The sequence below is a fragment of the Peromyscus eremicus genome, chromosome 15 (genome assembly GCF_949786415.1).
Source record: "Peromyscus eremicus chromosome 15, PerEre_H2_v1, whole genome shotgun sequence".
Classification (NCBI taxonomy): Eukaryota; Metazoa; Chordata; class Mammalia; order Rodentia; family Cricetidae; genus Peromyscus; species Peromyscus eremicus.
In genome coordinates this window covers 23,998,456-24,024,700 of record NC_081431.1, presented here as the reverse complement: position 1 = coordinate 24,024,700, position 26,245 = coordinate 23,998,456, and the positions used below count along the sequence as shown (strand labels likewise).

The window sequence follows — 26,245 nt, the reverse complement described above, 5'->3', positions numbered from 1 at the left end:
AATGACAAGGCTCTGTTTCACTGCTGCCTTATCACCCACCACCTGCAAGTGAAGAGCTCTGGGCTGAGCCACTTGCCATCACTTGGCAAGGGCTTCACAGCTCTCCTCTTTGCCTCCGATCCCAGTTCCTAGGTCTCCATGTGGGGCTACACAACTCTAGCCTTTGTTTTTCTCCTCTTCTCCCTTTCCAACATCTTGACAGAGTCCCCATACCTCGGACAGTGATGGTCACAGGCTGCGATGAGTATTTTGTCTTTCCTAGAAGTCCTGTGCAGTGGTAATCACCACTGTGGCTGTGATTGGCTTTGGAGATGGAGAAGTTGCCACTGTAATGATGAAATTTCACCGATTTTCCATTCTGGTAGAATATGACCTTGTTCAGGGGTTTGTTCCTCCAACCATGGCACCTCAGCATGATGGTTTCCCCTTCCAGGAACACCTGTTGAGGGGTCTGGAGCAGCAACCAGTCTGAAAGATGGAAAGGAAATTTACTAAGAGTAAGACACCAAGAGGCTGGAGATATGGCTCAGTAGAATGCATGTGTAAGGGCCTGGGCTCAATCCCTAACACCCAGTCGGAAAGTGTACAATCACAACACCTCAGAGGTGGAGCCAGAATTTCAAGGTCATCCTCAGCTATACAGCAAGCCTGGACTACATGAAACCCTGTCTCAAAAAGAAAAAACAAACAAAATCCCAAGGCCCTTGCGTCAGCCTCTCACACAGGCCCACGTGACTCACACAGGGAAAACATGGCATTACATCTATGAGATACTAAAATAATTTTAAAACAGTTTTATGAATTAAAAAACACCATACTCATGTAGGAAATGCATTAATTTCAATAACTGTAGGAGTTATAGAATAGAGAGCCTGAATCCTTCAGTGTATTATAAGCATAGTGTTTATGGTCTAGGAATACTAATTTAATGATATGACTTTTGAACAAATCTTAGGAAGCGAGGTAAGTAGCCATAACTGTGTTAGCAGTGAGTAGAGCCTACAAGCCCCACTGTCATGGTCTACTCAGGCTGCTTTGACAAAGTACCATAAACTAAGCACCCACGAACCAGATGTGGGAGTACATGTCTATAATCTCAGAACCTGGGCAGTAGAGCAGAAGAATTAGGAGTTCAAAGTCATCCTCACCTAAATAGTGAGCTGGAGTCTAGCCTGGGCTATATGATACTCTATCTTAATAAACAAATGTTCAAAACATAATCTCCATGGTTTATAAACAATACACATTTACTTCTCAAACTTTTGAAGACTGTGAAATCCAAAGCAAGAGGCTAGAAATGTTTGCATCTGATGAGAGTCCACTTCCTAGTTCATAGAATTGAAGCTCATTGTCACACTCTTACAGGATTCTTGTAGATCTCCCTAATAAGGTCTCCACTTTCATGACCTAGTTACCTCCCCAAAGGACCACCTCCTAATACTATCCCCTTGGTGGTTAAGACTGCAACATCTCAGTCTTTGAACATGAACATTTGAGAGCACAACACATCTTGAATAGAATCTTCCACCCACATTAAAAAAAAAAAATGAAAGTATATGACCTTTGGGGGCAATGTAGGAGTTTGTGACATTGAAGCTCAGGCTGGCCAGGACTCATTATGTAATGAAGGCTAGCCTCAAACTTTCAGCAAGCAGCAATCCTCCTGCCTCAGTTGGTATTACATACAGGTGAGAGCTATCATGCCCCATCAGGTAAGATCTGCTTGTTTGTTGGTTGGTTTTATTTGTTTTTAAGATGTGTCAGGTCTCACTATAGTAACCCTGGCTGTCCTGGAACTCACTATGAAGACCAGGCTAGCCTCACAGAAATTCTTCTGCCTCTGCCTCCCAAGTGCTGGGATTAAAGGTGTGTGTGACCACAGCAGGCTTTTGGATAAGATCTTTTGAATTCAGTGTTCTCTTGTGAATTAGAACAAAAAGGGCAGAACATTTTAAAACTTAAAATCACTTTTTTACCATCATTAAGAACATCCTCACAACCATCCCCAGCCTTTATTGATGGTGGGAGTCACACACACACACACACACACACACACACACACACACACACACACGGTGTGTGTGCATGCTCCATCTTACACACATGGAGGCCAGAGTTGGTTCTCTCCTTCCACCATGGCTTCCAGAGATTGAACTCAGGTTTGCATGCTTGTATGGAAAGTGATTTTACCGAGAGAGCCATCTTGCCAGCTCTGTATTTTTCTGTTTGTTTGTTTGTTGGGGTGTATTTTTGTTTTTGGTTTCCTTATTTGTTTGTTTGGTTCGGTTTCTCAAGACAGGGTCTCTCTGGGTAGACCACCCTGTCCTAGAACTCACACAGATCCGAATGCCTCTGCCTCTCAAGTGCTGGGATTAAAGGCGTGCGCCAACACCTCCACCCTGCTTGTTTTCGTTTTTTTTTGAGAGAATCTTATGTAGCCCAGTTGGGCTTCCAATTCATTGTGTAGCTTTGGCATTGGGACCTTAAAGAATCATTTTATTTTATCTTATTTTATTTTGAGACAGTCTCACTCTGTAGCCCTGGTTGATCTGGAATTAACAGAGAGATGCCTACCTATGCCCCTACAGTGCTGTGATAAATGAATGCATGTGCAATCATACTCTGCCTAAAAGTACTGTTTTTAAAAGTTACCTTCTTGGTGTTAAACAGGAGAATCTAAAACACTAGATACTGACATGTACCATCTTCAGGGCAGGAACCAGGTAGATCTGAAGCAAACTATGATCGTGCTCCTATTTTCAGATATTGGAGTGGGATAGGAATAGTGTTCAAGGGCATTTTCATTATAGAGTCTATTAAACTGAACATTGTCACATATTTACACAAACCTAAATCAGATCATGTGACTCCTTAAATTAAAACCATCTCATGATGACACAAAGGAATACTATTCAGTCCTAAGAATAAATCCTATCTAATTGGAAATCATGTTAAGTGAGCTAAACCAGGCATAGAAAGACAGTATGCATCTGGGCGGTGGTGGCACATGCCTTTAATCCCAGCATTCGGGAGACAGAGACAGGCAGATCTATGTGAGTTCAAGGCCAGCCTGGTCTACAGAGCAAAATCCAAGACAGGCTCCAAAACTACACAGAGAAACTCTGTCTCAAAAAAAAAAAAAAAGAAAAGAAAAAAAAGAAAAGAAAAGAAAAAAAAGAAAGACATGTATGGGAAGGAAAGAGAGGACAGTAAAATGGAAAAGGCTGATCAATAAGTAGTGATTGATAGACAGGAGCAAGGCATTTTGAGGGGCTGTTGTATAGTAAGATGTTTATAGACAACGATATTGTATACTCCAAAGGGGGAGGGGAACAGAAATAAGGATTCTCAATGTTTATACTATAAAGAAATGGTAAATATTTGAGGTGATAAATATGCCTAATCCAATCTAAGAACTAAACAATATATACACATAACAAAATATCACACGCTGTCCTCCACAAATATATTAGTTTCAAGTTTTTAAAACTACTTTACAGGCTTTCATCTCATTTAGGGGCAATCCTCTTCTACCTGTTGGACACAGTTCCCCTCCCCCTTCCCTGGGAGGTTTCACTTCCTGTCTCCTGGCACTCCACAAGCCTGCCCCTGTCTCCTGGCACTCCACAAGCCTGCCCCTGTCTCCTGGCACTCCACAAGCCTGCCCCTGTCCTGGCACTCCACAAGCCTGTCCCTGTGTCCTGGCACTCCACAAGCCTGCCCCTGTCCTGGCACTCCACAAGCCTGCCCCTGTCCTGGCACTCCACAAGCCTGCCCCTGTCCTGGCACTCCACAAGCCTGCCCCAGCCTCTGCAGGTCCACTTGCCTGTAGTCTCCGTGCTTTCCCACACTGCATCACAGAAGTGATGTTTATGAAGCAAGAATTTCCTTCTGTTTTTCTCACAGCAGCCTTTCTGTGGCCTTGAACCTCTTGCTCAGTTAGGTCTGAGACAGATAAAGCTGTCCCTTTCACACTGTACTAAACAGAGTGAGTGAAAAGGGAAATGAGTGGACAAATGTCTTTCAAAAAAGCTCTCGGTGATGCTTCCCAGAAATCAGGCCACCCTCTTTCTCGTAAACTTCTGTCCTGTAGCAGATTCCCTGGGTCTGGTATCCCAGCTCCTCCCTGGACCTGTGTCTACTAACCAGAAATCACTCCCAGATGTACAGGGTCGCTGAGGCTGGTCTGGCCCGTTTGACACTGATACTCTCCACTGTTATTGACTGTGGCTTTAAACGTGAAGCTGGGATGGGCCTGGCTGCTGATGGCTCTCCCATTGTGGAGCCACTGGGTCGAATCGTTCCCAAGGTTGCGGGTCCCTTCGCACTTCAGTGTGACACTGTCTTCCCGGAGCACCTGGATCCATGGGGGCTCAAGTTTCACCACAGCCTTTGGGAGATCTGCTGAGAGTAAGAGATCAAAAAGGAATGTGAACGCCTTTAATCCCAGCACTCGGGAGGCAGAGCCAGGCGGATCTCTGTGAGTTCGAGGCCAGCCTGGTCTACAAAGTGATGATCCAGGAAAGGCGCAAAGCTACACAGAGAAACCCTGTCTCGAAAAACCAAAAAAACAAAAAAACAAAAAACAAACAAAAAAGGAATGTGAACAAGTAAACTTTGAGAGACTGTGGCTTCTAAAGGGGAGCCCAGGGGCCAGAGAGTCCCTGTCATTCACCCAGAAAAGATCTGGGATGATGACTCACAGCTATAATCTAGCAATGGGAAGGATGAAGCATTTAAGATCTGACTGCGATATATAATTAATTCAAGACCCCTTGTGGGCAACTTAGCATGTCTGTTTCAAAATAAATTTTAAAAGGGTTAGGGTTATAACTCAGTGGTAGAAGCTTTCACAGCACACCCCAGGTCCTTGATTCAGTCTCTAGACCATTAAAAAAAAAAAAAGTGTGGGGGCTGGAGAAATGGCTCAGAGGTTAAGAGCACTGGCTGCTCTTCCAGAGGTCCTGAGTTCAATTCACAGCACCCACATGGTGGCTCACAACCATCTGCAATGAGAGCTGGTGCCCTCTTCTGGCCTGCAGGGATATACGCAAGCAGAATATTGTATACATAGTAAATAAATAAAATATTTTAAAAACATGTGTGCATACACTAGTCTCTTTTCCTTGGGTTGTTGGAGAACCCAGCTGGAGGCTTCCCAACGATTATACTCCAGGCCCTGTTGTGAGAGAACTACCCAATATGAACCCAAGCCTGATCCTTGGTAGAACAGACATTTCCCTACAAAGTAAACACAGCACTTTGCTGTAGGGAAGTAACACTGTGAAAACAAGGGAAACACGAACTTACCAGTCTGCCTGTCTGCAAAAGCTGTAAATAAGAAGAGAAGAGGTCAACATGGAGCAGCAGCAGCAGCAGCAGCAGCAGACAAAAGCAAATTGTACATAAGGAACATTAGGATGGGCTTAGAGCCTCTTCCCCGACTCAAGAGTCTGGTTCTAGTTTCTCTCTATCTCTCATATCCTCCCCATCTCACCCTGCCAAGGGGTTGGCTCAGCTGCCAAGCAAGTATGAATGTTTGGTGCAAGACAGACTTTCAGGGACTGTAAAGGTACCTCTGAATTCCGAGCTTAAAAAAGCTTTAGCGTAGTAAAAAGTTAGAGACAGGGTATCACCATGTAGCTCTGGCTGGCCTGGAACTCATTGTGTCGACCAGACTAACCACTTGCCTCTGTCTCCTAAGTGCTAAGATTAAGGCATGGATCACCACACCTAGTTCTAGAACCCCCTTTTTTCCACAGGGTCCCATGAAGCCAGGTTGGCCTGGAATTGAAACTCACTATAACTGAGGCTAACCTTGAACTCCTGGTTCTCCTATTATGAAAGTGCTGGCCTTACAAGCAGATACCACCAGACCTGGGTCTCTTGCCTTTCTATCTCCCTCTCCCCGCCACCCCACCCCCCTCCCGAGCTTCTAAACCAGGCCTGCTCCTTACTATCCTGGTCTCTGGAGTCCAGATGCTAGGAGAGGCGGAAGTCACTATGACCCTTACTCACCAAACAGAAGCAAAATCGTCAGTGGCTGAAGCAACCATTGGCTTCCAGAATGTACATTCTGAAACATTTGTGTTTCCAAAGTCTTTCAAGAACTGGGTCAGAGTCTGATGGGGTTTAGGAGATGAACTAAGAAAAGAGGAAGGAAGTGGACTCATCTTCTTGCATAATCAGGTGGGTCAGCAGACTCTGTTTCTGCCAACTTAACAATTACTGGTCAAACAAGATATGGAATCTGCTTAACAGATAGAACTTTCTACATGCAGTCCCTTGTTATACCCTTGGGGAAAACCCCGAGTTACTGTTTGCTGGTGAGGAAACTGGGGGAACACTAGAAAGCAGAGGAGGGAGTCTCCAGTTAGTGTCTGGGGCCTCAATTTTGTATTGCTTTCACAAGTTCCTGTGCTGCCGCACAGACCAACACAGAAAGCTCTAAGGGAGCTTTGGCAAAGGAATTTTGACCCAGATGAGATAAAGAGACCTTCTAATCAGGTTATTGAAAGAATCATTAGAAAAAAAAAAACTATATCTGAAGAAAACAGTCCAAGAACGTCTCTATCCTACATGCAAGAGTCTGACCTTGCCCTCCACACACGTAAGAAAGTTGTTGAGAGTTTTTGCTTTGTTTTGATTTTTTTGAGACACTGTCTCTCTAGTTACCTATGACTGACCTGAAATTCACTATATAGACCGGGCTGACCTTGAACTTAGAGATCAGCCTGCTTGTGCCATACGAGTGCTGGGATTAAAGGCGTGTGATACCATGCCCAGAGCAAAAACAAAGTTTTTAAGTATAAGAAATAAATTTGTTAATAAAGAAATTGTAATAGCAGAAATTCTATTCAAAAGAGGAAATTGGGAGCCGGCAAGATGACTCAATAGGTAAAGGCACTTACTGCCATGCCTGTTAACCAGAGTTCCACCTCTGGAACCTACGTGGTGGTTGGAGAGAACTGATTTTCTTTGTGCTCTAAATATACGTGCATGCATACACACACACACACACACACACACACACACACACACACACACGAGTTAAACAAATGTTTAAAAAAACATACTTTTTTGGTCTGTATACTCACCACCTACATACTTCTGACACCAAATATGTGGGGGGGTAGTTTCCATACCAAACAATTCTCCAACACCGTCTGGGATTCCTACAATTTCAACTCAGTTCTGACATTATCTACCTGGAAAAAACATGACTGTTTCACAGAACAGACATAACAGAAAACTCAAGCAGGCTTGTATGGTTATCACGGAAGTTAACAGAGTCCTTCTGTGGGTGATGGTTGGCTGCTCAGTCATCTTTCCTGGAACCGTGACTTCTTTTGTCATGTCTCAGGCTAGCCTCTCCTGCAGAACTGTTAATGCTTTACATACTTTGTCACAGGGTTTCAGTACTTCACACTTTTTTGGTGTTCCAATGTGGTGTTCAAATTTCCACATAGGGCCTGAGAAAACTGGAAAAGAAAAAAGGAAGGAAGGAAGGAAGGAAGGAAGGAAGGAAGAAAGAAAGAAAGAAAGAAAGAAAGAAAGAAAGAAAGAAAGAAAGAAAGGGGAAAAAGGATATGGCTCCTTTAAGAGGCTCTGCTGTACTGGTAGAAACAGCAAGCTAAGTAAAAACCGCACACCACAGTGCAGGAGCACCAACTTCCTAGAGCTGATGTGTTTGAATGCAGCTCTTAGCTGAACACAGCTCTCGGCCAGGCTCATAGGGCATAAAGCTCAGCTGACCTGAGTGGGGTGGAGTCAGCCAGCACAAAGCCACTTAGCAGTTTAAGGTTTGGCTCAGGAGGATAGAGACATGCAGTAAAGACAGATCCAGGCTGGTTACAGTGTGTTTAAAAATGTGAGTAGGAGCCGGGCGGTGGTGGTGCATGGCAGAGGCAGGTGGATCTCCGTGGTGGTGGTGCATGGCAGAGGCAGGTGGATCTCTGTGAGTTCGAGGCCAGCCTGGTCTATAGAGCTAGTCCAGGACAGGTTCCAAAGCTACAGAGAAACCCTGTCTCAAAAAACAAACAAACAAAAAAAATGTGAGTAGGCTTAAGTAAGAAAATGGGTATAGACAGTCATAGAAAAAAGTAGACAGTTTATAAATAATAAAGTCGTAGTTGAAAGTTTTCTCCTGTCTCGCCTGGCCCCATGGTCCAGTAGCCATTTATAAAATAATTACTCAGAGGATTAATATTATTTACAAATTGTATGGCCTATGGCAGACCTCTTGCTAGCTAGCTCTTTATATCTTAAATTAACCCATTTCTTCTAATCTATGTTTTGCCATGTGTTCCATGGCTTTACTGGTCCGCTGGCATGTTGCTCCTTGGGCAGCAGGCTGGCATCTCCCCAGACTCTGCCTTTCTCTTCACAGTCTCTCTCCTTGGATTTCCCACCTGTCTGCCTCTAAGCTGCCTTGCCATAGGCCAAAGCAGCTTATTTGTTTGTTTGTTTATATATTTTTTTTTAGAGACAGGGTTTCTCTATGTAGTTTTGGTGCCTGTCCTGGATCTCGCTCTGTAGACCAGGCTGGCCTCGAACTCACAGAGATCCTCCTGACTCTGCCTCCCGAGTGCTGGGACTAAAGGTGTGCACCACCACCGCCCGGCACAGCTTATTAATTAACCAATGGGAACAACATATATTCACAGTGTACAGAAAGACATCCCCCCCAGCATAAAGTCTTTAAAGAAGGGTTCAAGTAATATGAAAGAAACAGACTAGAGAATACAAGGCCCACATTCCCAAGAATTGGGGTGGGTGGTTTTTGATCCTTTGTTGTGTTATACATGTTTGTCATCATTTAGGGGGATTATGGGAATATAGGATAAAAAGACAACTATTAACATCAAATACTTTATATTGATATGGATTTTGATATATTAATACAAATTTAAAGTTTTTTTGTTATACTACATGCATGTTTCTACTCTTTTTTGGGGTATTGTGCTTATGCAGATCATTTAAAAATGTAATGTATAGCTGGGCGGTGGTGGCGCACGCCTTTAATCCCAGCACTCGGGAGGTAGAGCTAGGCGGATCTCTGTGAGTTCGAGGTCAGCCTGGACTACCAAGTGAGTCCCAGGAAAGGCGCAAAGCTACACAGAGAAACCCTGTCTTGAAAAACCAAAAAAAAAAAAAAATGTAATGTATAATTTAAAAACGTGGGGCTAGGGCTAGGGAGATGGCTCAGAGGTTAAGAGCACTGGCTGCCCTTCCACAGGTCCTGAGTTCAATTCCCAGAAACCACATGGTGGCTCACAACCATCTGTAATAAGATCTGGTGCCCTCTTCTGGTATGCAGGCATACATAGGATACATAAAAATAAATAAATAAATCTTTAAAAAAAAATGTGGGGCTGGTGAGGTGGCTCAGAGGTTAAGAGCAGTGGCTGTTCTTCCAGAGGTTCTGAGTTCAATTCCCAGCAACCACATGGTGGCTCACAACCATAGATAATGAGATCTGGTGCCCTCTTCTGGCCTGCAGAATATTGTATACATAATAAATAAATATTTAAAAATGCAGGTTGGTAGTTATCTATAATAATCAAACTTAAAGTCATATTAGGTATGTTTTCAAGATCATACAGAGATATATTTTAGACAGATAGGTGATCTTCAAACACCTCAGAGATCTAAAGAATATGGCATTGAAGATGTTTTAATAACCTAAGGCTTTTCACGACAGTGAGACATGCCTACTCCTGGCAGCACCAATATACTTTATAAAAGGATGATGGACATCAAAGAACCTCCATATGGAGTTTGCTTCCAGTGTGGCAAACTTAGCCATTTGGGCAGGAAACAGACCTTGCTTTGACTACTGACAGTATGCTGTGCCAACTGGACAAGCAGGACACAGAGGAAAAAGACTGCTGAACTTTGTCAAGATAAGGCGGGACAGTCCTTCAAAATTCCTGCTTCATAGAAAAGTCTGCCAGATCTTCTAGGTCTGTAGGCTGAAGATGGATGCCCCACCAATGCAGAGGAATCTCGAGTGACTATCCATGTAGCTAGATGTTTGTCATTTTGGAAGTGGATTGCACTGCACTTCCTGTTTACTCAGGTGATATTATAGTCTTCTGGGGTCTTTGATGGAATGGAAGACTAGATAGTTATAGTTTTCCTTAGTTATTATAGAGGGTAAATTAGGTACAGAACTTTGGACTCACCAAGATGGGATAGATAATGGAGTATTTTCTTTGATTTTGCCAAATGCAAAGGTGTGTTACATTTGTTTATGCTGCATTTGTTTAATTATGTGCAGATGTATTGCTGCTTCACCTTGCCTGTCCAAGGCTCCTGATTTGGTTTAATAAAAAGCTGAAGAGCTAATAGCTAGGCAGGAGAGGGATAGGTGGGAATTGCAGGCAGAGAGAATAGGAAGAGGAATCTAGGCTCAAGAGAGAAGGGAAGGAACAAAAGAAACCAGGGAGAAAGAGAGGGACGCACTGGCTCCAGAAAGGCACACAGCTGCCACACAAACAGACACAGAGACAGCAGAAAGGTAAGATAGAAAGAAAGGTAAATGGGTGTGGCGGTCCAAGCCTTTAATTCCAGCCCTCGGGAGGCAGAGGCAGGCAGATGTCTGTGAGTTCGAGGCCAGCCTGCTCTAAAGAGTAAGTTCCAGGGCTGGAGAGATGGCTCAGAGGTTAAGAGCACTGACTGCTCTTCCAGAGGTCCTGAGTTCAATTCCCAGCAACCACATGGTGGCTCACAACCATCTGTAATGAGATCTGGTGCCCTCTTCTGGCCTGCAGTCATACATGCTGTATACATAATAAATAAATAAATCTTAAAAAAAAAAAAAAAGATTGTACAACTAGAGGTTATTTAAAAAAAAAAAAAAAAAAAAAAAAAAAAAGAGTAAGTTCCAGGAAAAGGGCAAAGCTACATAGAAAAACCCTGTATCGAAAAAAAAAAAAAAAAAAAAAAAAGGTAAAAACCTCCGAGGCAAAATGTAGATAAAGAGAAACAGATTAAAACAAGAGCTAAGCTAAGGCCAAGCATTAAAAACTAATAAAAGTCTGTGTCATGATTTGGGAGCTGGTTGGGGGCCCAAGAGAAAGCTTGCTACACTTTTTAATTCCCAAAGCCAACATATATTGTCTTGCATCCAACAATTTTCAGTTTAGACTGAATTTTAAGTATTTTCAGGGTGAGAAAATGGTGGCGAGCGTCGAGATCTTCCATTGTATGAGATGCTCGCTAATGGTCTAGTGATTAGGATTAGGCCAGGGTTCGATTCCCGGTCAGGGAAGACTTTCTTCTTCCACTCTGTACATTGGCCTCTTTTCCGCCCTCTGTCTTGTCTCCTGACCCGGGCTTGGCTCCATCACCACACCTCTCACACCTCCCTTTTGCACAAAACCATCTAGGCTCGCCCCTGCTGCTCTCACGCCCCCACCCACCACAACATGGCCCGCTCCCTGTCTGCACAGCCCACCCTTTGCCTAGCTTCCCACTGCCGCCCACCGTCTCTCACACAAGACGCCAACTCTGCGCCTGGACAGCTCAGCCTTGCTGCTTCCCGTCCTGCCCAGCTTACACACCGCCACCATCACGCGGGCACACCCACCCACCACGCAGCCCGCGCGCACACGCTTCCCAGCCACTCATGGACCCCACAGAGTCTCCCCCTCACTCCCCCGCCTGCTCTGAGGTCCAGAAGAAGCCCCCCACCTGCACACCTGACTCACCTGCCTCCTCACAGGCTCCCTGTGAGCTTTGCCCTGATCTTCACAGCTCAACATCTGCTTCAAACAAACGGAGCCAAAACTCCAAAGATTGAGTTGTCTGTGTTTGTGCCTCTCTGGCCTGTACCTGAACTTTCTCCTTCTCCCTCTCCCCCTCCTCCCTCTCCCTCCCTTCCTCCCTCCCCCCTCTCTCTGTATGTATGTGTAACAGAGGGAGACAGACAGACAGACAGAGATAGAGAAACAGAGAGACAGAGAGATCTCAGCAGGGAGGGAGTAGTGTCCTGTAGGGCCAAAGACCCTGTGGATGGCCAAGGGTGTGGGTGGGCTCTGGACCGAGTGAGCTGCAGGAGCGGTGGGGTTCTCCACCTCCACATGGTGGAAGAAGGCGCGAGGAAACACCTGCTGCCGAGTCACGGGAGCTGGGATGCTCTCAAGGGGCTAGACGAGTTGCTGTGGGCAATGCGCTAGGGGAAATAAGGCCCCCTCGTCCCTACCGGGGCTGTCCCTCCTCAGCAAAGGAGGCACAAGGAGGTCCAGGATCAGGGAAGCGTTTCAGGCACCCCCGCCCCACCATAAAGAGAGGTCCACCAAATAAGTCCCCATGGTGAGAGAGGCAGGCTGTGTGGGGCCGGTACTGTGGGGTGGGAGGATGGAGGTGTGGGGTGTGGGTGATGTCGGGGGCGGGTTATAAGAACCATGGAGGTGCTGGCTGCTGGCGCCAGTGTGCACAGGAGAGGCTAGGTATGGCAGGTGCTTTGAAGTGCCCAGGAAGTGAGTGAGGGATGCAGTGTCTTTGCAGTTGGGCCTGGCTGGCTGAGTTGAGAAGCGACCTGGTAGGTGGGTAGGCGCTGGCTCACTGGAGTGCAGCTGGCACTGGCGCTGTCCAGGAGTTGTGTTGTGTGCACAGCGCGGGCAGCTTAGACTGGGACGACTAGGACAGACAGAGGGGACACTGGACATGGGCTGAGGACCAAAAGAGACTGGACTCTGCATGGGCCGGGAATCGAACCCGGGCCTCCCGCGTGGCAGGCGAGAATTCTACCACTGAACCACCCATGCCATGGACAAAACTCTCCCCGACTGCTGCCACAGCCTCTGCTCCCCGACAGTCCCTGCACCAGCCGAATCCTGGGCCCTGGCTGGATGAACCGGCCAGGGGAGCGCCAGGGCCACGGCCAGGAGAGTCCCCGGTCCAGACTGAGGCTCTGGGGCTCAGCGCGCCTCTCCCGGACGGACGCCCAGGGCGCACGACAACCCTACCCCTGCTGGCCGGGGACAGGCCGGCAGGCAGGCGGGCGGGCGGGCGGGCGGGCGGGCGCGTGACTGTGTGTGCACCAAGCCCCTGGCAGGCGTTCGCAGGGAAAGGGCACCTCCGCACACGAGAATCCCCGACGACAACAGACCACCCAGATGGGTGCGGTGGGCGACTCCCGCGAGAGTTGGAGGGAATGGAATGGGGAAAACGGGGCGGCGGCCACGAGGGCTGGGGGAATTGTTCCGGGTGTCGGGTGGGGGTGGACCAAGTCCTGTGTTGGCAAAAGAAAGGCACTGGGCAGGCTGGCTGGCTGGCTGGCTGGCTGGGGTGCTCAGGAGCGGCCGCCTCACTGACTCCTGCACGCTCCCCATCCGCTCTCCTCCAGGAGTTGGTAACAGCTGAGAGGAGGGCGCTCCTCTAGGCACAGGTGTGGCCGCGAAAATTGCGGGTCCGAGAGAAGCGCCGGCGCTGGAGAGGTTGTGGAAGGAGGCCCGAGCTGCGATCTCTCGGGGTGGGGAGGCCAAAAGATGAGCTTGTCAGGAGTGGGATTCGAACCCACGCCTCCAGGGGAGACTGCGACCTGAACGCAGCGCCTTAGACCGCTCGGCCATCCTGACGGCGGATCTGATCGCGAGGCCGCTGGCCTGGCTGGCAGCAGGCGCCCACGCGCGCGCCGGGCGGACCTGGAGCGCCGGGGCGCCGGACACGTGGCGGTCCGGGTGCTGAGGCTGCGGGCCTCGCCCGGTGTCCACCGCGTGGACGTGGAGACGCTCCTAGGCGCCAAAGTCGCTGCAGGTCCCCGGGGTGCGGTGGGGGTGCGTCTGGGGCAGCAGCCCAGCCGCCGCAGGGCCGCGCAGGTGTGGGTGCAGCCTCTCCTGATGGCGTGGGCGAGGGCGGCAGAAAGCTGTCACCTCTGAGAGCCCCGCTCAACAGCCCGGGCGGGGGCAGGGGGCGGGGGACGCGGTGATCACACAGGGTTGCGGGTTCGGGTCCTGGTGCGAGGGGCGTTGTGGCGGCGTCCCGGGGACTCTGGGGTTGGGTGCGGGGGTCGGCCATGGTGGGAGGGAGAGCTTAGGGCCTGGCTGGAGCCACGGAGAGGGCCCGGTGTGGCGATGTGGGCGTTGTCGCGGTCCTCCCCGTTAGTATAGTGGTGAGTATCCCCGCCTGTCACGCGGGAGACCGGGGTTCGATTCCCCGACGAGGAGACGTGCCATCTTTTTAGCCAGACCGTCGCCCAAGGCTGCGCTGGCCCTTGGTCCCCTTCCAAGCGCCGGGATCGGGCTGCCCACGGCCCGGCCTGCCCACCCGCCTGCGGACCCTCGGGCCCTCGCCTGGCACCTGGCACCTGGCCCAGCACTCCGACGCCAGGGAACGGGTCGCCCTCCCGACCAGGCGACCGGTGTCAGAGCCGCCCCGGTGCGACTCTCGTGTCCTGAGTCCCCGGTGCGCCAGGCGAGTCTTGGTGGTGACCCGCCCCGAGCGGTCCCGGACGCTCGCTCTTCCCCGTGGCCCTCGCGGCGCGCCGGGTTGCTGCTGCAGTCAGGTGGCGAGAGCGCCCACAAGGGCCCGGCGTGTGCGTGCGGGAGGCGCGGCTGGGACGGCGGGGAACAGCGCGCAGCGGCGGAGCCCCGGTTGGCGGTGGCTCGGGCGGTGGCGTTGGCTTTGACGTCGGGGCGGTCCCCGTGGGGAGGGCTCAGGGCGGGAGCCGGTAGACGACGTCGCCGTCGCCGCTGTCCACTGTCGGGTGTCAGTCCCCGGCGTCGTGTGGGTGCCGTCCCGGCGGTGCGGCGTTGGTGGTATAGTGGTGAGCATAGCTGCCTTCCAAGCAGTTGACCCGGGTTCGTTTCCCGGCCAACGCAACCGGCCCGTCTTTTGCCAAGATGCAGGGCAGAAGGTGGCCTTGTCTGGCGACTCTCAGCTTGTCCCGAGACTGCGCGAGGGATCCGAACGCTCGTCTGAACGAAGGAAGGAGGCAGCGGGTTCGAGACGTTTTGAGGGTGTGTCCAGCGGGAGGAGAACCGCCAGGGCCAGGCGTCTAATCCGGGAGGATGAGCCGGGCTTGGGGGTGAATCGTCAGAGGGCAGCCGGGGGCGGGCAGCGGGCAGGGCAGGAGTAAGCGCAGGTGCCCGTGAGCCCCGAACCTCATCCTCGTAGGGCCCGTAATGCCGGGACATCGGCTCTGGCGCCGGGCGGGCATTCCGGCTTACAGGGTGGCTGTCAGCCTGGCTCCCAGAGCCGAGTGTCGGGATCATCAGATGTGGGCCACGCTCCCTGGTGGTCTAGTGGTTAGGATTCGGCGCTCTCACCGCCGCGGCCCGGGTTCAGGGAAGCCTTTCTTCTTCCTCTCCTTGAAGCCCTCTGTCTCCTCTTCTCACCTTATGCGGGATCCTTGGCGCCAACAAACCACAGGCCTCCCTCCTGTTCAGGGACATCGCTCTCACGCCCCCACCCAACACAACATGGCCCGTTCCCTGTCTACACAGCCCACCCTTTGCCTAGCTTTCCACTGCCGCCCACCGTCTCTCACACAAGACGCCAACTCTGCTCCTGGTCAGCTCAGCCTTGCTGCTTCCCGTCCTGCCCAGCTTACACACCGCCACCATCACGCGGGCACACCCACCCACCACGTAGCCCTCGCGCACACGCTTCCGAGCCACTCATGGACCCCGCAGAGTCTCCACCTCCCTCCCCCGCCTGCTCTGAGGTCCAGAAAAAGTCCCCCACCTGCACACCTGACTCACCTGCCTCCTCACAGGCTCCCTGTGAGCTTTACCCTGATCTTCAAAACTCAACATCTGCTTCAAACAAATCGAGCCATTTTTTTCATTTGTGTGTGTGTGTGTGTGTGTGTGTGTGTGTGTGTGTGTGTGTGTGTGTGTGTCTTGGAGATGCGGGAACACGGGGACCACTACCAAAGGGGAGCTGTGTAGGACAGCTGGCTGAGCAAGCCAGTAGGGAGCACTCTCCCACAGACAGGTACTACAGCAGTTCCTGTCTCCGGGATCCTACCCTGGCTTCCCTCTGGGAGGGACTCAGGAGCCTTAAGGTGAAACAAACGCTTCTCCGCCCAAGTTGCTTTTGGTCATGGTGTTTGATCGCCATAATACAAACCCTAACTCAGGAGGAAACTGCCTTTCGTAGTGGAGTCTTGCTGTGACAGACCCGATCACCTGGCCTTCCCCAGGATTGTGAAAAGCCTTTGAACTGTGGGTAAGGCCGGCAAGGACCTGACTGCTCCAAGCTGGCTGTCCTCCTCTGGGGCAGCTTGGAAGAGAATGTAGAGAGCCGTGCCCACGGTGAAGACTACGGAGGCCCTGCACCTGAAGTTTCAGCGGGCACATGGGAAGTCCCTGGTAGAACTCCGTTGGGGTCCTTTCGGTGTTTGGAATGAAGAAGGTGTGGTCCTGCTGAGCCCGGGGCTGAAGAATCATCTGTGGTTTATGACCAAGAGACTGGACCCAGCAAGGTGAAACCTTGGCTGTGCAGAGACAATCCTTGATGGTGCTCTACTGGAGCTGAGAAGCCAGCGCTGATTAAGAAGACAGCAGCTGCGCAGAGGTGAAATCTCCCTACCCACCCCCACACCCCGGGGGCGGGACCTTCCTGAAGGTCAGCATGCAGAGGCTGAACCCAATGCCAGCCAGCCAATTTGAAAACGTGTAGGACTCGCCTATGTGGGGATGGCATTGAAGGTGTGGAAGGATGGATCCCAGAGAGCAGAGGAGGCTTGGAGATGGGCGGTGGGTTTGCAGTCCCCAGAGAGAGGCTGACAGGGGACATGAGCAAAGGTGCAGCCTCGGGTGAACCCCACTGCGACCGGAAGTGGTGGATCGTGGGGAACAGTGGAGGCTTGGCATTTCCACATGACATGCTCAGAGAGTCCCTGAAGAGAGCCCAGCAGAGGCTATCACAGGCGAAGGCGAGGGTCTTGGAGATGTGTGAACTCAGGACAACCACCAAAGGAGACAGCGGCCTCAGAGTGGAGCCCATCTAGGCCTGGGAGAGCAGCTGCAGGTGCTGTGAATGGCAGAGCTGAGGGAGGGTGACTGTCCACCCCCTCTGGACCCACAAGAGAGCCAGTGACCAGGAGAACTCAGACACTGGGCTTGTGACAATGTTGGACTTTAGTTTTGCTTTCCCAGGATAATGATCGTGCCTGGATTCTTTCCTCTTCGTGCACAAGAGCCTTTATCTTAAAACAAAACAAAACAAGAAAAAAAATCAAAACAAACAATAACAACAACCAAATTCTGTGTATTTTAAGGACACTGAACGTTGAATCTTTGACTTGAAAAAGACTGTGGCACCTATGAAGTTCTTGGTTGTGGAATACTAGCTGTGGATGTCTTCCATTTGTTATGATGTGGAATATTTGCTTAATGATGGAAGGAAGGATGGCACTCTTTGATGTTGCATTTGTCTGACTCTGTGAAGCTGTGTTACTTGAACTGCCTAAAACACCTTATTGGTCTAAGAAAGGGCTGAACGGCCAATAGCTGGGATGGAGAGGGCTGAGCAGGGCTGCCAGGCAGGGAGAATAAATAGGAGCAGAAGTAAGGAGAGTATGGAGAAAAGGAGAAGGAGAGGAGGATGCCAAGGGCCAGCCACACAGCCACTCAGCCAGCCGATCAATAAAAGAAAGGTATATAGGATAGAGAAAGGTAAAAGTCCAGAGGGGGGGAAAATTAGATGGGATAACTGAAGTTAAGAAAGATTGGCCAGAAAAGAGCCAAGCTAAGCCCGGGCATTTAAAAGTAAGAATAAGTCTCTGTGTATTTATTGCAGTGCTGGGTGGCGGGCTCCCAAGAGTAAAATATTATAAAAGCAAACAAAGAAACAAAAAACAAACAAACAAACAAACAAACAAAAAGAGAAAGCAAAAACCAACGAAATTTCTTGATGTTTTCATTGTGGTGTTGAGATTAAAATGAGCTCTGAGGGAAGAGCAAGAAAGGAAAGGTTATGGCTCAGTAAGTGACCTGGTTGTGTGCCAGGTTGACAAAGGGTCAACGATGCTGGTTGGTTCTGGTGAACTTGACAAAAACCTGGACTCCACTGAGAAGAGAGAATGGAAATCAAGAAGAGTCTCCCCTGAGATGGGCCTTCAGCCGAGTTTGTAGGTTATTGTTGGATTCACGATGGATGTGGGAGGGCACATGAAGAGAGGAGGTGGGTGACTGGACGGTGCCATTCCTGGGCAGATGGTCCTGTGTGGGAAAAGAGAGCAGGCTGAGCAAGCCAGCAGGCAGCCCTCATGCAGGTCCTCTGCATCACTTCCTGCCTCTAGGTCTCTCCCCTCACCATACCTCCCCCAAGTCCGACTCTGACCTCCTAAGCCTCATAAGCCCAGCCCTCCCCACCTCCCCCACCCATCCACACTTCCACCACTGTGGCGCTGAGGAGTTGAAAGAAGAAATCAAACCTTCTCACCCCAAGGTTGCTTTCAGTCACACATTTGATCACAATAGTAATAACCTCAACTAAAACCATGATCATGCTCCCTACTCAGAAAGAAACGGGCAGGAGCCCCAGGAGATGGTTCCAGGAGCCTGCGGGCAGAGATTGGGCTGCTTCTGTTCCTGCTCATTTCCAACTCCCTCTCATCCCAACATCCCTGAGCATCACCAGCAACAACAACAACAGCAGCAGCAGCAGAAGAAGGAGTTTAAGGGAGAGGAGGAACAGGAAGAGGAGGTGGAGGAGAGGAAGAGGAGGAGGAGGAAAAGAAGTACAATAAGAAAAAACAATCGTAGTATTAGTAGTAGTAGTAGTAGAAGAGGAAAAAGAATGAGAAGAAGAAAAGAGGAGGAAGGAGGAGGAGGAGGTGGAGAAAATGGAGGAAGAGGAGGAAATGGAGGAGGAGATGGAGGAGAAAGAGGAGCAGGAGGAAATGGAGGAGGAGGAGGAGGAGGAGGAGGAGGAGGAGGAAGAAGCAGTAGTAGTAGCAGCAGGAGTGGCCATCACCATAGCCAGGGTAACAACCCATGTCCTAGTACCAACATCCGGTCTCTCCTGCCCTTGATATGCGACCTAGTTTCCCCTCTGATTGCAGACCAAAGTCAACTGAGGAGCCCCACTTGGTTCTGTTTCTGCACTCTCTTTACTAAAAAGCTGCGGGGTTCCCGACCACTCCCACTGGCCTATGTTGAAGACAGAGAGCAGGCAGGTCAGGGACTTAACAGGTGGCAGAGGCCAGCCAGGTGCCTGTGGTTAGACAGGGCCTTTCTCTGTCAGGTGTGTGGTGGATGGGTCCGGTGACAGATGGGTGAAGGCCTTCCTTCGTGGAAGCCACCGCCTTCCGGAGCAAAGAGGAGTCGGACTGCAGGAAGGGACACAGTTTCCAGCAGTTGGGAGGCTGGAGAAGCTATGAAGCACAGAGTCTGTGGAGAGGACAAACTGTCAGACTGGCCTGTCAGTTGGGCGGAGTGATGAGGATGCCCCACCCACACAACAGCCAATAGGTAGCCTGGAATACCCAGGTCTCAGAAAACCAGGGAGCACTGAGGAGACCTGCCAGCAAGTGCCCTGGGCTGGCACAGAAGGAACTAAGATTGAGTTGTCTGTGTTTGTGCCTCTCTGGCCTGCACCTGGACCTCTCTCTTTCTCTTTGTCTCTCTGTCTCTCTCTGTGTGTGCGTGTCTGTCTGTGTGTATGTGTATGTATGTGTAACAGAGAGAGAGACAGACAGAGATAGAGAAACAGAGAGACAGAGAGATCTCAGCAGGGAGGGAGTAGTGTCCTGTAGGGCCAAAGACCCTGTGGATGGATAAGGGTGTGGGTGGGCTCTGGACCGAGTGAGACTCAGGAGCGGTGGGGTTCTCCACCTCCACATGGTGGAAGAAGGCGCGAGGAAACACCTGCTGCCAAGTCACGGGAGCTGGGATGCTCTCAATGGTCTAGACGAGTTGCCGTGGGCAATGCGCTAGGGGAAATAAGGCACTGTGGTCCCTACTGAGGCTGTCCCTCCTCAGCAAAGGAGGCACAAGGAGGTCCAGGACCAGGGACGCGTTTCAGCGCCCACCCCCAACATCAAGAGAGGTCCGCCAAGTAAGTCTCCATGGTGAGAGAGGCAGGCTGTGTGGGGCCGGTACTGGAGAGGTTATGGAAGGAGGCGTGAGTCCATCTTTTGGACTGGGGCTGCCAAAAGATGAGCATGTCAGGAGTGGGATTCGAACCCTCGCCTCCAGGGGAGACTGCGACCTGAACGCAGCGCCTTAGACCGCTCGGCCATCCTGACGGCGGGTCTGACCCCGAGGCCGCTCGCCTGGCTGGCAGCAGGCGCCCACGCGCGCGCTGGTCGGACCTGGAGCGACGGGACGCTCGGGCACGTGGCGGTCCGGGTGCTGAGGCTGCGGGCCTCGCCCGGTGTCCACCGCGTGGACGTGGAGACGCTCCTAGGCGCCAAAGTCGCTGCAGGTCCCGGGGGTGCGGTGGGGGTGCGTCTGGGGCAGCAGCCCAGCCGCCGCAGGGCCGCGCAGGTGTGGGTGCAGCCTCTCCTGATGGCGTGGGCGAGGGCGGCAGAAAGCTGTCACCTCTGAGAGCCCTGCTCAACAGCCCCGGCGGGGGCAGGGGGCGGGTGACGCGGTGATCACCCAGGGTTGCGGGTTCGGGTCCTGGTGCGAGGGGCGTTGTGGCGGCGTCCCGGGGACTCTGGGGTTGGGTGCGAGGGTCGGCCATGGTGGGAGGGAGAGCTTAGGGCCTGGCTGGAGCGACGGAGAGCGCCCGGCGTGGCGATGACATCCTCGTCGCGTTCCTCCCCGTTAGTATAGTGGTGAGTATCCCCGCCTGTCACGCGGGAGACCGGGGTTCGATTCCCCGACGAGGAGACGTGCCATCTTTTTAGCCAGACCGTCGACCACGACTGCGCTGGTCCTTGGTCCCCTTCCAAGCGCCAGGCGAGTCTTGGTGGTGACCCGCCCCGAGCGGACCCGGACGCTCGCTCTTCCCCGTGGCCCTCGCGGCGCGCCGGGTTGCTGCTGCAGTCAGGTGGCGAGAGCGCCCACAAGGGCCCGGCGTGTGCGTGCGGGAGGCGCGGCTGGGACGGCGGGGAACAGCGCGCAGCGGCGGAGCCCCGGTTGGCGGTGGCTCGGGCGGTGGCGTTGGCTTTGACGTCGGGGCGGTCCCCGTGGGGAGGGCTCAGGGCGGGAGCCGGTAGACGACGTCCCCGTTGCCGCTGTGCACTGTCGGGTATCAGTCCCCGGCGTCGTGTGGGTGCCGTCCCGGCGGTGCGGCGTTGGTGGTATAGTGGTGAGCATAGCTGCCTTCCAAGCAGTTGACCCGGGTTCGATTCCCGGCCAACGCAACCTCCCCATCTTTTGCCAAGGTCCAGGGCAGAGGTTGGCCCTGTCTGGAGTCTCTCAGCATGTCCCGAGACTGCGCGGCCGACACCATCGCTCCACTGAGAGAAGGAAGGAGACAGGTGGCCGAGATATTTTGAGGGTTTGTCTAGCAGGAGGAGAACCGCCAGGGCCAGGCGTCTAATCCGCGAGGAGGAGCCCGGCTTGGCGGCGATCGCCAGAGAGCAGCCGGGGTGGGCAGCGGGCAGGGCAGGAGTAGGCGCAGGTGCCCGTGAGCCCCGAACGGCATCCATTAAGTCCGGTAACGCCGGGACATCGGCTCTCACGCCAGGCGGGCATTCTGTCCTTGAGGCTGGCTGTCAGCCTGGCTCCCAGAGGCGAGTGTCGTGACCGTCTGCTTTTTCCCTGTGCTCCCTGGTGGTCTAGTGGTTAGGATTCGGCGCTCTCACCGCCGCGGCCTGGGTTCGATTCCCGGTCAGGGAAGCCTTTCTTCTTCCTCTCTGGACCCTACCTTCCTCCAATCCCTCTGTCTCCTCTTGCCCCTTCACAAGGGATCCTTGGCGCCAACAAACCACACGCCTCCCTTTTGTTCAGGGGCATCGCAGCTCTGCTCGCCCCTGCTGCTCTCACGCCCCCACCCACCACAACATGGCCCGCTCCCTGTCTGCACAGCCCACCCTTTGCCTAGCTTCCCACTGCCGCCCACCGTCTCTCACACAAGACGCCAACTCTGCGCCTGGACAGCTCAGCCTTGCTGCTTCTTGTCCTGCCCAGCTTACACACCGCCACCATCACGCGGGCACACCCACCCACCACGCAGCCCTCGAGCACACGCTTCCGAGCCACTCATGGACCCCACAGAGTCTCCCCCTCACTCCCCCGCCTGCTCTGAGGTCCGGAAGAAGCCCCCCACCTGCACACCTGACTCACCTGCCTCCTCACAGGCTCCCTGTGAGCCTTATCCTGATCTTTACAACTCAACGTCCGCTTCAAACAAATGGAGCCAAAATTCCAAAGTCTGAGTTGTCTGTGCCTCTCTGGCCTGTACCTGAACTTTCTCCTTCTCCCTCTCCCTCCCTCCTTCTCCTCTGTCTCTCTCTCTCTCTTTGTATGTGTGTATGTGTAACAGAGGGAGACAGACAGACAGAGATAGAGAAACAGAGAGACAGAGAGATCTCAGCAGGGAGGGAGTAGTGTCCTGTAGGGCCAAAGACCGTGTGGATGGCCAAGGGTGTGGGTGGGCTGTGGGCCGAGTGAGACTCGGGAGCGGTGGGGTTCTCCACCTCCACATGGTGGAAGAAGGCGCGAGGAAACACCTGCTGCCGAGTCACGGGAGCTGGGATGCTCTCAATGGTCTAGACGAGTTGCCGTGGGCAATGTGCTAGGGGAAATAAGGCCCCCTCGTCCCTACCGGGGCTGTCCCTCCTCAGCAAAGGAGGCACAAGGAGGTCCAGGACCAGGGACGCGTTTCAGCGCCCACCCCCAACATCAAGAGAGGTAAGCCAAGTAAGTCTCCATGGTGAGAGAGGCAGGCTGTGTGGGGCCGGTACTGTGGGGTGGGAGGATGGAGGTGTGGGGTGTGGGTGATGTCGGGGGCGGGTTATAAGAACCATGGAGGTGCTGGCTGCTGGCGCCAGTGTGCACAGGAGAGGCTAGGTATGGCAGGTGCTTTGAAGTGCCCAGGAAGTGAGTGAGGGATGCAGTGTCTTTGCAGTTGGGCCTGGCTGGCTGAGTTGAGAAGCGCATGGTAGGTGGGTAGGCGCTGGCTCACTGGAGCGCAGCTGGCACTGGCCTTGTCCAGGAATTGTGTTGTGTGCTTGGGGTGCGCACCTTAGACTGGGACGACTAGGATAGACAGAGGGGACACTGGACCTGTGGCTGAGGACCAAAAGAGACTGGACTCTGCATGGGCCGGGAATCGAACCCGGGCCTCCCGCGTGGCAGGCGAGAATTCTACCACTGAACCACCCATGCCATGGCCAAAACTCTCCCCGACTGCTGCCACAGCCTCTGCTCCCCGACAGTCCCTGCATCAGCTGGATCCTGGGCCCTGGCTGGATGGACCGACCAGGGGAGCGCCACGGCCACGAACAGGAGAGTCCCCGGTCCAGACTGAGGCTCTGGGGCTCAAGCGCGCCTCTCCAGGACGGATGCCCAGGGCCCACGACAACCTTGCCCCTGCTGGCCCACGGGCTGACGGGTGGGCGCGTGGCTGTGCGAGCACCATGCATCTGGCAGGCTTTCGCAGGGAAAGGCCACCTCCACACACGAGAATCCCCGACGACCACAGATCACCAAGATGGGTGCGGTGGGCGACTCCCGCGGGAGTTGGAGGGAGTGGAATGTGCAAAACTGGGCGGCGGGCACGAGGGCTGGGGGAATTGTTCCGGGTGTCGGGTCGGGGTGGACCAAGTCCTGTGTTGGCAAAAGAATGGCACCGGGTAGGTTGGCTGGGCTGCCGGGGTGCTCGGGAGCGGCCTCCTCACTGACTCCTGCACGCGCCCCATCCGCTCTCCTCCAGGAGTTGGTGGCAACTGAGAGGAGGGCGCTCCTCTAGGCACAGGTGTGGCAGCGAAAATTGCGGGTGCGAGGGGAGCGAAGGCGCTGGAGAGGTTGTGGAAGGAGGCCCGAGCTGCGATCTCTCGGGTGGGGAGGCCAAAAGATGAGATTGTCAGGAGTGGGATTCGAACCCACGCCTCCAGGGGAGACTGCGACCTGAACGCAGCGCCTTAGACCGCTCGGCCATCCTGACGGCGGGTCTGATGGAGAGGCCGCTCGCCTGGCTGGCAGCGGCGCCCACGCGCGCGCCGGGCGGACCTGGAGAGACGGGGCGCCGGGCACGTGACGGTCCGGGTGCTGAGGCTGCGAAAAGATGGCCAGAAAAGAGCCAAGCTAAGCCCGGGCATTTATAAGTAAGAATAAGTCTCTGTGTGTTTATTTGAGTGCTGGGTGGTGGGCTCCCAGAGTAAAATACTATGAAAGCAAACCAAGAAACAAACAAACAAAAAGAAAAAGCAAAAACCAACGAAATTTCTTGATGTTTTACATTGTGGTGTTGAGATTACAATGAGCTCTGAGGGAAGAACAAGAAAGGAAAGGTTATGGCTCAATATGAGACCTGGTTGTGTGCCAGGCTGACAAAGGGTCAAGGATGCTGGTTGGTTCTGGTGAACTTGACAAAAACCTGGACTCCACTGAGAAGAGAGAATGTTAATCAGGAAGAGTCTTCCCTGAGACGGGCCTTCAGCCGAGTTTGTAGGATATTGTTTGATTCACGATGGATGTGGGAGGGCACATGAAGAGAGGAGGTGGGTCAGTGGGCGGTGCCAATCCCTGGGCAGATGGTCCTGTGTGGGAAAAGAGAGCAGGCTGAGCAAGCCAGTAGGCAGCCCTCATGCAGGTCCTCTGCATCACTTCCTGCCTGTAGGTCTCTCACCTCACCACACCTCCCCCAAGTCCGACTCTGACCTCCTAAGCCCCATAAACCAGCCCTCCCCACCTCCACAACCCATCCACACTTCCACCACTGTGGCACCAAGGAGTTGAAAAAAGACATCAAACCTTCTCACCCCAAGGTTACTTTCAGTCACACATTTGATCACAATAGTAACAACCTCAACTGAAAACACGATCCTGGTCCCTACTCAGAAAGAAACGGGCAGGAGCCCCAGGAGATGGTTCCAGGAGCCTGGGGGCAGAGATTGGGCTGCTTCTGTTCCTGCTCATTGCCAACTCCCTCTCATTCCAACACCCCTGAGCATCACCAGCAACAAAAGCAGAACGACCAGCAGCAGAAGAAACAGAAGAAGTAGAAGGGGAAGGAAAATGAGGAGGTGGATATTGCTAGAGTTTTCCTGAGTGGCCCACAGTCAGGACAAATCTCTCTCACCTGCCAGTCCCACAGCTGCTCAGACCCAACCAAGTAAACACAGAGACTTATATTGGTTACAAACTGTATGGCCGTGGCAGGCTTCTTGATAACTGTTCTTACAGCTTAAATTAATCAATTTCCATAAATCTATACCTTGCCACATGGCTCGTGGCTTACCAGGATCTTCACATGCTGTTTCTCATCATGGAGGCTGGCAGTGTCTCTCTGACTCAGCCTTCCACTTCCCAGCTTTATTTTCCTCCTTGTCCCGCCTACACTTCCTGCCTAGCCAATGGCCAATCAGTGTTTTATTTATTGACTAATCAGCAACACATTTGCCATACAGAATATCCCACAGCAGGTGGAGGAGGAGGAGGAGGAGGAGGAGGAAGAGGAGGAAGAGGAGGAAAAGAACAAGAAGTACAATAAGAAAAAGTGGAGTATTAATAGTAGTAGAAAAGAAGAAGGAGAAGAAAAACTAGAAGTAGATGAAGAATTAGTAGAAGGACAAGAAAAGAATTAGAAGAACAAAAGGAGGAGGATGAGGAACAGGAGGTGGAGAGAAGGAAGAGGAGTAGAGGAGGAGGAGCAGGTATAGGAGCAGCAGCAGCAGCAGCAGCAGAAGCTGCAGGAGTGGTCCTACCAACATCCCGTCTCTCCTGCTCTTGATATGCTACCTAGTTTCAACTCTTCGTGCACCAAGCGTCTGGCAGGCGTTCGCAGGGAAAGACCACCTCCGCACACGAGAATCCTCGACGTCCACAGACCACCGAGATGGGTGCGGTGGGTGTACACCCGGGAGTTGGAGGGAATGAAATGGGCAAAAACGGCTGTCGGGCGTGAGGCCCGGACAAACACTTATGAGTGACCGGTCCTGATGGACCAAGTCTTGTGTTGGCAAAAGAATGGCACCGGGAAGGCTGGCTGGCTGGCTGGCTGGGCTGCCGGGATGCTCAGGAGCGGCCGCTTTACTTATGCCAGCCTCCCCGATGCCAACCAGGGCGAGCAGCACGCTCCCCATCCACTCTCCTCCAGGAGTTGGTGGGAGCTGAGCGGAGGGCGCTCCTCTAGGAACAGGGAAGGTTGCCGGTCCGAGGGGTGCTGTGGT

General features: G+C 52.6%; 10 non-coding genes across 10 annotated transcripts; 5 read left to right on the top strand and 5 right to left on the bottom strand.

Annotated features, from left to right (window-relative positions):
- Nucleotides 1-12,702: 12,702 nt before the first annotated feature.
- On the bottom strand, nucleotides 12,703-12,773 carry Trnag-gcc (transfer RNA glycine (anticodon GCC)). The gene has a single exon. It is a non-coding gene; the product is annotated as a tRNA-Gly (tRNA).
- A 730-nt stretch (nucleotides 12,774-13,503) lies between these two features.
- On the bottom strand, nucleotides 13,504-13,586 carry Trnal-cag (transfer RNA leucine (anticodon CAG)). The gene has a single exon. It is a non-coding gene; the product is annotated as a tRNA-Leu (tRNA).
- A 516-nt stretch (nucleotides 13,587-14,102) lies between these two features.
- Trnad-guc (transfer RNA aspartic acid (anticodon GUC)) lies at nucleotides 14,103-14,174 on the top strand. Its single transcript has one exon. It is a non-coding gene; the product is annotated as a tRNA-Asp (tRNA).
- A 582-nt stretch (nucleotides 14,175-14,756) lies between these two features.
- Trnag-ucc (transfer RNA glycine (anticodon UCC)) lies at nucleotides 14,757-14,828 on the top strand. The gene has a single exon. It is a non-coding gene; the product is annotated as a tRNA-Gly (tRNA).
- A 5,295-nt stretch (nucleotides 14,829-20,123) lies between these two features.
- On the bottom strand, nucleotides 20,124-20,206 carry Trnal-cag (transfer RNA leucine (anticodon CAG)). The gene has a single exon. It is a non-coding gene; the product is annotated as a tRNA-Leu (tRNA).
- Nucleotides 20,207-20,723: 517 nt separating this feature from the next.
- Trnad-guc (transfer RNA aspartic acid (anticodon GUC)) lies at nucleotides 20,724-20,795 on the top strand. The gene has a single exon. It is a non-coding gene; the product is annotated as a tRNA-Asp (tRNA).
- A 404-nt stretch (nucleotides 20,796-21,199) lies between these two features.
- On the top strand, nucleotides 21,200-21,271 carry Trnag-ucc (transfer RNA glycine (anticodon UCC)). The gene has a single exon. It is a non-coding gene; the product is annotated as a tRNA-Gly (tRNA).
- A 406-nt stretch (nucleotides 21,272-21,677) lies between these two features.
- On the top strand, nucleotides 21,678-21,749 carry Trnae-cuc (transfer RNA glutamic acid (anticodon CUC)). Its single transcript has one exon. It is a non-coding gene; the product is annotated as a tRNA-Glu (tRNA).
- Nucleotides 21,750-23,169: 1,420 nt separating this feature from the next.
- Trnag-gcc (transfer RNA glycine (anticodon GCC)) lies at nucleotides 23,170-23,240 on the bottom strand. Its single transcript has one exon. It is a non-coding gene; the product is annotated as a tRNA-Gly (tRNA).
- A 695-nt stretch (nucleotides 23,241-23,935) lies between these two features.
- Nucleotides 23,936-24,018, bottom strand: Trnal-cag (transfer RNA leucine (anticodon CAG)). The gene has a single exon. It is a non-coding gene; the product is annotated as a tRNA-Leu (tRNA).
- Between the last annotated feature and the right edge of the window lie 2,227 nt (nucleotides 24,019-26,245).